This window comes from Papio anubis, chromosome 8 (genome assembly GCF_008728515.1).
Source record: "Papio anubis isolate 15944 chromosome 8, Panubis1.0, whole genome shotgun sequence".
In the NCBI taxonomy this organism is placed as follows: domain Eukaryota; kingdom Metazoa; phylum Chordata; class Mammalia; order Primates; family Cercopithecidae; genus Papio; species Papio anubis.
In genome coordinates, this window is record NC_044983.1 from 97,913,919 (window position 1) to 97,923,839 (window position 9,921).

The 9,921-nt window shown below is 45.6% G+C and overlaps 1 long non-coding RNA gene and 1 pseudogene across 1 annotated transcript in view; both read right to left on the bottom strand.

The window, feature by feature from the left end:
• The window catches only part of LOC116276392, a 56,555-nt gene extending 50,692 nt beyond the window's left edge, over positions 1 to 5,863 (bottom strand). Inside the window, exon 1 of the long non-coding RNA XR_004185893.1 lies at positions 5,757 to 5,863. This is a non-coding gene — a long non-coding RNA (uncharacterized LOC116276392). The remainder of the gene's footprint in view (positions 1 to 5,756) is intronic.
• Positions 2,332 to 2,431, bottom strand: LOC116268714 (annotated as a pseudogene).
• Positions 5,864 to 9,921: the final 4,058 nt, after the last annotated feature.

Genomic DNA, 9,921 nt, shown 5'->3' on the forward strand with positions numbered 1-9,921 from the left:
ACTTTGGGAGGCCGAGACGGGCGGATCACAAGGTCAGGAGATCGAGACCATCCTGGCTAACCCGGTGAAACCCCGTCTCTACTAAAAAATACAAAAAACTAGCCGGGCGAGGTGGCGGGCGCCTGTAGTCCCAGCTACTCGGGAGGCTGAGGCAGGAGAATGGCGTGAACCCGGGAGGCGGAGCTTGCAGTGAGCTGAGATCCGGCCACTGCACTCCAGCCTGGGGGACAGAGCAAGACTCCGTCTCAAAAAAAAAAAAAAAATAAAATTAGGCTGGGCCCAGTGGCTGGCCGGGCATGGTGGCTCACGCCTGTAATCCCAACACTTTGGGAGGCTGAGGTAGATGGATCACTTGAGGTCAGGAGTTCAAGACCAACCTGACCAAATGGTGAAACCCCATCTTTACTAAAAATATAAAGATTAGTTGGGCATGGTGGTACATGCCTGTAGTCCCGGCTACTTGGGAGGCTGAGGCAGGAGAATTGCTTGAACCTGGGAGGCAGAGATTGCAGTGAGCTGAGATCATACCATTGAACTTCAACCTGGGTGACAGAACAATATTCCATTTCAAAAAAATATAAATAAATAAAAATAAAATTAGGCCAGGTGTGATGGCTCACGCCTGTAATCCCAGCACTTTGGGAGGCTGAGGTGGGCAGATCACTTGAGGTCAGGAGTTCGAGACCAGCATGGCCAACATGGTGAAACCCCATCTCTACTAAAAATACAAAAAAATTAGCCGGTATGGTGGCGGGCGCCTGTAATCCCAGCTACTCGGGAGGCTAAGGCGGGAGAATTGCTTGAACCCAGGAAGGGGAGGTTGCAGTGAGCCGAGATTGCACCACTGTACTCCAGCTTGGGTGACAAAGCGAGACTCCATCTAAAAAAAAAATAAAGTAAAATAAAATAAAAAATAAAAATAAAATCAGTTCGTAGACTATGATACAAATATAAAAGATAATATTAAGCATAGGCTTGGGGCCAGTCATTCTGTGTTGCAATCCAGCTTTACTACTTCCAAACTGAATAGGAAAGAAACTTTTTCCTCTCTGTACTCACACTCACTCTCGTACTTCACTTCTGATACCAAACGTGTGGGGTTGTTTTCCTCCCACACATCCATTCTCCAGTGGACACCAGCTTGTCCTAAATTTCAATCAATTCTGACACCATCTACCTGGAGTTAGCATCAGAACTCACAAGTTAAGGGCTCAGTCCTGGAAGACCGGCTCCTACTTCAGGTCCCAGTCACAAGTACAGGCCTCCTGTGCTTCTGACCAAGGCTATAAATCAGAGGTTTCCATAAGCCCCTTCTAGGGTTTGATCATTCATTAGAATGGCTCATAGAGCTCAGGGAAACACTTGAGTTTACCAGTTTGTTATAAAGGATATTACAAAGGATACAGAAGAACAACCGGAGGAGATTCTCTAAATGCCTTCCCAGCAATAAATATGCTCAACTAAAATTATATGCTCATAAATTGCTATCAGTATTTGGTAGTACCTGTCTAAAAAGACATTTTCACAGTTGAAATACATAACATTTCATTACACATTAGTATTAACAGATGAACATTTGCAATAGATTTTGATGATAGGGAACACCAATTTTGAAACTCAATCAAAATGTTACCCTCTCTCAATGAAATTTTTTTTTTTTTTTTTTTTTAAGACAAGGTCTCACTCTGTCTCCCAGGCTGGAATGTAGCGGCACAATCACAGCTCACTATAACCTCTACCTTCTGGGCTCAAGCAATCCTCCCTCCTCAGCCTCCTGAGTAGCTGGGACTACAGGCACACACTGCCATGCTTGGTTAATTTTTAAATTTTTTTGTAGAAATTCCTGGATTCAAGCAATCCTCCTGCCTCCACCTCCCAAAGTACTGGAGTCCAGGCATGAGCCACTGAGTCCGGCCCAAAACTAAAAAACTTCAATGAGGTTTAATTGGGCCTCAGCATCAAGTATTTCCTCCTGTCTGATGGTTCTGTTGCATGGAATCAATAAAACCCTGATTCCCACCTATGTGTGATTGCAAGTGGTCACAGCCTTTAACAACGTGCTGGGACTCTCAGGATATCCTTCAATTAAACTAATCTAAATGCTTGAAAAGACAGATTTTTGTTGAAAAATTGAATCTACTGCCAACGTGTCTTGTCACGAATACAAGTCCACTGAGTAGCATCCAAATCATAATAAACATTCAGATGATTAATATGTTCTGTTTACCACCCAGTGCCCTCACTCGCCAGTTACTGCACAGCTCACTATTATGCTGGGTTTGATTTTAAGTGAATGGATAAATACAGCCTGCATTTTTTTTTCCACTTCTTTTTTATATGGAACATTTCATGAATTTTCATGTCATCCTTGGGCAGCAGCCATGCTAATCTGTGTATCATTCCAACTTTAGGATGTTTGCTGCCAAAGCGAGAACCAGATCTGAGTATTTTTAAGAAATGAGGGTAGAAGCCGGGCACTGTGGCTCATGTTTGTAATCCCAGCACTTTGGGAGGCTGAGGCGGGTGGATTACTTGAGGTCAGGAGTTCGAGACCAACCTGACAAACCTGACCAACATCGTGAAACTCTGTCTCTACTAAAAATACAAAATTAGCCGGGCATGGTGGTGCTCACCTGTAATCCCACCTACTTAGGAGGCTGAGGCAGGAGATTCGCTGGACCCCAGGAGGCGGAGGTTGTAGTGAGCAACAAATGACCTGGTTTGTAGGATTTGCCAATTACCATGGTGCAAATACTTCCACTACAGCCAATTTCAAGTTATTAGTGCGATATTTCTGAATATGAGGTTAAGAAGAGATGTGTATCATTGGATGAATGAGTATTTCTGAGTATCAGGTTAAGAGATGTGTACCGTTGGTAGTGAGCTGAGATTGTGCCATTGCACTCTAGCCTGGACAAGAGTGAAACTCCATCTCAAAACAAAACAAAACAAAAAAGAAATGAGGGTAGAGCTATGATCTTTCTCATCCATATAGTTATAGGAAGGTCTTAGAAGCGTATAATACATACTCAATAAACAGTTGTTCATTGAATGAATAGATGAATGAGGTTTTTTTTTTTCTTCTAAAAAGGTTAGTCTGGTGGCACTAGTTTGTGATGTGGTGGTCTCCACCAAGTCAGTCTGATATGGAATATCTGAATGTGCATGTTTGTATTTGCATGCGTTTGTTAGTTTTTAGAGATAGCATGTGAAATAGTGACCAAGAAAGGCTCTGGAGTCAGATTCCTTGAGTTTGAACCTCAGCTCTGCCATTTACTAGCTTCCCAGCCTTGGAAAAACTGCTTAATTCTCTGTGCCTTAGTTTGCTCATCTGTAAAAGGAGGATAACAATAGCACTTACTTTATAGGATAATTGTAAAGATTAAAAGAGCTATTCATGCAAATAACATCATAAATTGCTTAATATAGTTCCTGCTGAGGCATCTATTTTTAGGCCTGACATAAGTTATTTGAAACCTAGTCATACCTCATGACCTTTGGCGTCTGGTTACATCTTCCCCTTCCAGTGTGATTATTTGTGCTATAGCCCTGTTGTTCTATCCCACTGATACAAAGCTCAACATAGCCCAGAACTGCTGGCCATAATAAACCTAATGGTCAATGCCAGAGTCATGGCTGTGGTGGCATGCACCTGTAGTCCCAACTGCTCAGGAGGATGAGGCAGGAGAATCACTTGAGCCTGGGAGGTTGAGGCTGCAGAGAGCCATGATCGCACCACTGCACTTCAGCCTGGGTGACAGAACTGTGTGTTTTTTTGGTCTCAACAAACACTCAAAAAAGTCTCAAACCCCTTGCTTCATCAGATGGCCGTGCTCACCGCTACCTACAGACTTCCTGTTGGCCTCCCATTGGGACCCCTAACCCTTCTGAGACCTTGTAAGTAATATGTATCATGAATTTTGGTTTCATTTCCCCATTGTGGCCTATCTGATGCACACACCTGAACCTGATTTCACCATCACCCACCCACACACCCCCACCCCCAACTCCTACCCCAGTGCTCTCCCACAGAGTGGCTAGCTTGGCTTATGGCCACTCTCGAGAGAGAGACCCGAAGACCCGAAGGCCAAATTAGAAAAAATTACAACCTAACTTGATAAAGGTTTGCCATTTAAAGCTGGTAAAATATAAAAAAGAAATGTAAATTGAAAGCAAGCTTACAAAATTCTCCAAGGAATCATCAGATTGCAGAGGCCATAGTCTGAAAAATACCAGTTTAAGAGAAAATGAATGAGAGGGTTTGTGCAGCTCAAAGCAAAATGATCTCCTCCTTTGATTTGCTTGCTCAATTAGTCTCAGAGGATGAGTGTCCGACATGTACGGAAAGATGTTTTTAATTGGAGAATAACCTGGAAACTTCATGCTACTGAGCTACGTGTCAGAAACAGTAACAAAAAGCACCGAGGACTTACTCTGTGCCAGACCCTGAGACAAAGTATGTACTTAAATTTTCTCATTTAGTTCTCAGAAAATGCCCAATGAAATTGGTATTTTAACCCCATTTCCAGATGAAAAAGTCAAGGCCGATGGCCCAGTTGAAACTCTTTTGAATGAAGTGGAGGAGGCAGGATCTGTGTGATTTGAGAGTCCAGGCTCTGAGTCAGGACTGCCTCCTGGCAACACACAGCAGCAACAAAGTGCAAGTTTGGGGGAATGCCAAGACCTTCACCTTGAGGGTCTGCATGCCCTGCTCTCCAGAACCGAGGAGGAGCCTTACCTCCACCCACGGGTACTATAGCACTAGCTCATCCGCCCGGGGTCTCTTCCCAGCGGTACCAGGTGGCTGTTCTCCTTGAATGTCAAAACACACAGCCCTTGGTTTCTGCATTTCCTTTGTCTTTGCCACCCACACCCACCCTCTCGCCTTGTACTTATTAACACCACAGGCTTACCCAGCACCTTTTATTTTTAGCATCTCAAAATGTTCGAACAAGACATTTTTCTTACTTTCATGTGCCTCTGCCTGGGAAAATCAGAATCACAAAGACTATTACCATCATAATGACTCCGATGGTTATGCAACAAACAATTCAAGATAAAAGGAGGGGAGAGGCCCTTCCAGGTTCTGGGGTTTGGGGGATGGATCCGGTTCAGAACACAGCTGCATCTCTGCTACCAAACCTGCTGACCTGGCCCTGGGACTCGGGACTTGCTGATCTGTGTGAAACAGCTTCTTCCTACCAGGGGTGTTATTGACGGCCAGACAGCTGGGCTGCCTCGAAGTGATGCTCGCCCGTGTTAGCCATTTTAACAGTCATTTAAAATTCACTTCAAATACTAGGGATAGCAGTTTGTCACTTTCCCTGTTGTTTTTTCCCACACACATATTAATATGGATGTGGCCAGCAGGTTCCAAGCTCTGAATTGTACTCATTAAGTCACAGCTGGCTGGGAATACGTGTCAATCCCAGACCTTTATTTCTCAAGCCGGTTTTATAATGAAATTAAAATGGACTCCTCCAGACACCCCCTTCCCTGGAAGCAAAGCATTTGCCCCTCTGGGGAGTGGATAGTGTTCTGATATGCTCTTTTTCTCAAAAGAAATGCGTAAGTAATTTCAGTAATTAAAACATTTAATTTGATGATTACCCGCACAAAAAGAAACTGCACAAATTAACCCTGGTAAGGGAACATTCCCTCCAGCTCTTTCGACGAGGCCTTTTTTGCCCTCATCCGTGCCCTCCTTCCCTTTGAGGGAGCAGCCCACCTGTTTGGGATGCTCCCCCGTCACTCACCATATCCCAGTGTTCCCAGTGGAAGTGTGGCTGGCCAGATGGCCCCTGCTATTAGTCACTTTCCTCCGCTGAATTGCATGGCTTGACGTCTGAAACTCAGTATTTATTTGTAAAAGGAGCTAAGGAAAAAGCTGACTCATTGTTACTCCAGAGGAATTCCTTCAGGGAATATAATACCCTTAAGAAGACCAGACGTCGTGAAAGACATTTTGGCTTAAGCAGAACTAGCTGCGTAAGTGAACTCACCTGGGGAGCTTATTAAACGAAGGGGTTCCTGGACCCCACCCTGAACCTACTGAAACAGGAAGGTCCCAGGAATTTGAATTTTAACAAGCTCCCAGGTGATTAATTTGCAACCTGGATTTTGGGAGCCACTGAGATGGGAGACACCCACTTATCATCAGCGTGGGGGTGGGGTGTAACTGTGAGTCACTCAGGGAATGATGGGGGGGGGTCTGACCTTTGATTGGGTGCAGCTGAACTCACCTGACAGGCTGTGCTTCATTTGGAAATGACAAATTAGAAAACGATGTGCAATTAAGCTTTTCAAGAGGCAATTAATCAGTTCACCCCCTCTTGTACCTCAGAGCCAGCCTTTGCATCCCTGGGTAATCAGGAAAGTCACTGACACTCCCCATGTCATGTGGGCTGAAGGATGACAGAGCGGAAGCCCTCAGATGTTGTCTGTCTGCCCTGAACAGGAGAACAGGCTGGGTGAGTCCTGCAGCCTCAGCCAGGCTGGGTCCTAACTCTCAGGAGCTGCTGAAGAAGAGCGCAACGTACTCATTTGCAGATGGTTTTGCTGTGGTTTCCAAATGCCATCCCAACCCTAGGCCTGGAGCTAGGCTGGCATACCAGAGTCACCTGGGGAGCAAACCAAAAACATAGATTCCTGTGCCACTGATTGGCTTGGAGGCTGGGCCCTGAAATCTGTATTGGTAGCATCCTCCCTGGGATTTGGGAACCACTGTGAACAGACAGGACTGCCTGTTGGATCATGAAGTGATTGGAAATAAACCCACAGAGAAGTCGATGTAAAGAAAAGCAAAACTCCGATGGCAGGAGCTTTGAGTGATCCTGCAGCCCTTGGAGAACACCAGAGGGCCTAACAAGGGGAGGACAGTCAATGAGGACTGAAAAGAAAGACGCACCTTCAAAAGAGGCTATGTGATTCACAATTGCTTGGCTCCCATTTAGCACCGGGGAGCTTCCAGAAAATGATGGGGAGGGTGAGATGGAGAAGATTCTAATTGCACAGGCTGCTGTCTCTTGTGAGGGATTTTTAAAAAGGGGGTATTTCCAGTGCCGTGTAGTAAGTGGATGCGCCAGGGTGTGGTGAGGGGGCGGCGGACGCCCTGGTTTGTAATATTTGCTGATTTCCTTGCCACCAGCATCACTTCACTGAACGTGGAGTTGGGAAGAGACCTGCGCAATCGGCTCTTTGTGTTGGCAGGCGCCTCCCCCAGCACACCTCTGGATGGTTCCCGTCTTCAAAGACGAGCTTCCTGCAATTATCCCGCAGTATCTGCAGTAACATCACCAAAATGTGGCCATACGGGAATCCCTGAGGCGGAGTAGCTGGACCCGAGGGCTCACTGATTGTGCGGTTGGGAGCAGGCTTCTAGCAGGCTTGCAGAGATCCGCTTTTGTTGCGCCAAGAGCTGATGCTTCATGGCCAAGCCTGCCTGAGGCAGAGCCCAGTTTCCTAAGGAAGTGGGGAGGAGCAGAGGAAGCAGGAGCTAAGAACTTCAGGTGGGGAATGGGGCTCCTTTTGAATTCAGCTAGGAATCGCTCATAAAGACGAAGAGTTCACAATAAAGGAAATGGAGATGCTGCCGGCCGCCCCCGTACACTGACAAGCAGATTCTTCACAGTTAGCTGCAGCCAGAGGCAGAGGGCAGGCTCTGCACAACCTGAGCTGGAGTGGAATGGAAAATATCCAATTAATCATTCAAATTTGTGTCTAAGGAACCATGATGCTCAGTTATGAATTTCAAGCACTTTTAAAAACTGCTCTTGGGAGAGATGTAAAACCCGTCATGGAAATAAAATTAGCAAATATTTCCCCAAGTAAGTTAAAATGTGTCAGGTAAATAATGGGAAGGAAAGAAGAGGTTTCTGGGAAATACCTCATTTGTGTAACTGAAGAAACATTGTAGGAGGTGATGGGGGAACAACACGCATAAAAATGCAGAGCGTGGCTTTGAGGGAAATATCTTTCCCCTTTTTCTTGGCCCTCATGGAGAGCGGCTTGGCTCTGAAATGGAAACCAGCCACTTTGTACAACTCAGTTCCTATGTCGCGTTAATGTGCTGAGCACATTAGGTGTGAAAAGCAAGGAGTGGAAAGAGCAGAAAACATGGACTGCCGTATTATCAAGTCCCTTTCTGTCTTGAGAACCCCTGCCCTGGGTGTGTGAGTGCTTTTGGGGTGGGGGTGAAGGCATGCTAGGAAAATACCATTTTATTTTTAAAAACAAGCAAACAAGATCCTGCCATATAATGTGCTACTAAGAATATTTGCTCCTGGCATTGACTGTCAAGCAGTGGCATGCTGCAGCCAGCTTGCGTTGGCTCACAAAAGTCACATCTCTTCTTAACCTGATATTCAGAAATATCACACTGATAACTTGAAATTGGCCATAGTGGAAGTATTTACACCATGGTAATTGGCAAATCCTACAAACCAGGTCATTTGTCCTTGGAGAACTGGTTGTTAAAGATCTGTCATCACACAGCTGCTGGCAGGTTATCCTACTGAGAGATTGGATCGTAACCATGTGTCTTAGTCAGCTTGGGCTGCCATAACAAAATGCCACAGACTGGGTGGCTGAAACAACAGTCATTTATTTCTCACAGTTCTGGAGGCTGAAAGTCCAAGAGTAAGGTGTCAGGGAGTTTGGTGGCTCCTGAGGTGAGGTCTCTTTCTTTGGCTTGCAGGCAATTGTCTTTTTTTTTTTTTTTTTTTTTTGAGACAGTGTCTCACTTTGTCACCCAGGCTGGAGTGCGGTGGCGTAATCTTGACTCATTGCAACCTCCACTTCCTGGGTTCAAGCAATTCTTGTGCCTTAGCCTCTGAAGTAGCTGGGATTACAGATTACAGGCACCTGCCTGGCTAATTTTTTTTTTTTTTTTTTGATATGAAGTCTTGCTCTGTTGCCCAGGCCAGAGTGCAGAGTGATTCTTCTGCCTTAGCCTCCCGAGTAGCTGGGATTACAGGCACACACCACCATGTCCAGTTAATTTTTGTACTCCCAAAATGCTGGAATTACAGACATAAGCCACTGTGCCCGGCCTAATGTTTGTATTTTTTAGTAGAGATGGGGTTTCACCATGTTGGCCAGGCTGGTCTCAAACTCTTGACCTTAGGTGATCTGCCCACCTTTGCCTCCCAAAGTGCTAGGATTGCAGGCATGAGCCACCATGCCCAGCCGTGGTTGTCTTCTTGATGTGTCCTGGTGTGGCTTTTCCCTGTTCACACACATCCCTGGCGTCTCCTCCTCTTCTTCTTCTTCTTTTTTTTTTTTTTCCTTGAGACAGAGTCTCGCTCTGTTGCCAGGTTGGAGTGCAGTGGCATGATCTCAGCTCACTGCAACCTTCAAGTTATTCTCCTGCCTCAGCCTCCTTAGTAGCTGGGATTACAGGCATGCACCATCATTCCTGGCTAATTTTTGTATTTTTAGTAGAGACGAGGTTGCACCATGTTGGCCAGGCTGGTCTTGAACTCCTTACTTCAAGTGATCCACCTGCCTCGGCCTCCCAAAGTGCTGGGATTATAGGCATGGGCTACTGCACCCGGCCTCTTCCTTTTATAATGACAGCAGGCATGTTGGATTAGGGCCCTACCCTTATGACCTTATTTAACCTTAATACCTCTTTAAAAGTCTCATCTTCAAATACAGTTACATTAGGGGTTAGGACTTCAACACATTAATTTTGAGGGGACATAATTTAGTCCACAACACTATGTGACAGGCACTTGGGGAAGATGCATTTTATTTTCAGGGAAGTGGTATTTCAACTTCAAAGGGAGAGAATTTCTTTTTTTTTTTTTTTTTTTTTGAGACAGAGTCTGGCTTAGTCGCCCAGGCGCAGGTGCAGTGTACGATCTCTCGGCTCACTGCGCTCCGCCTCCGGGTTCCACGCCATTCTCCTGCCTCAGCCTC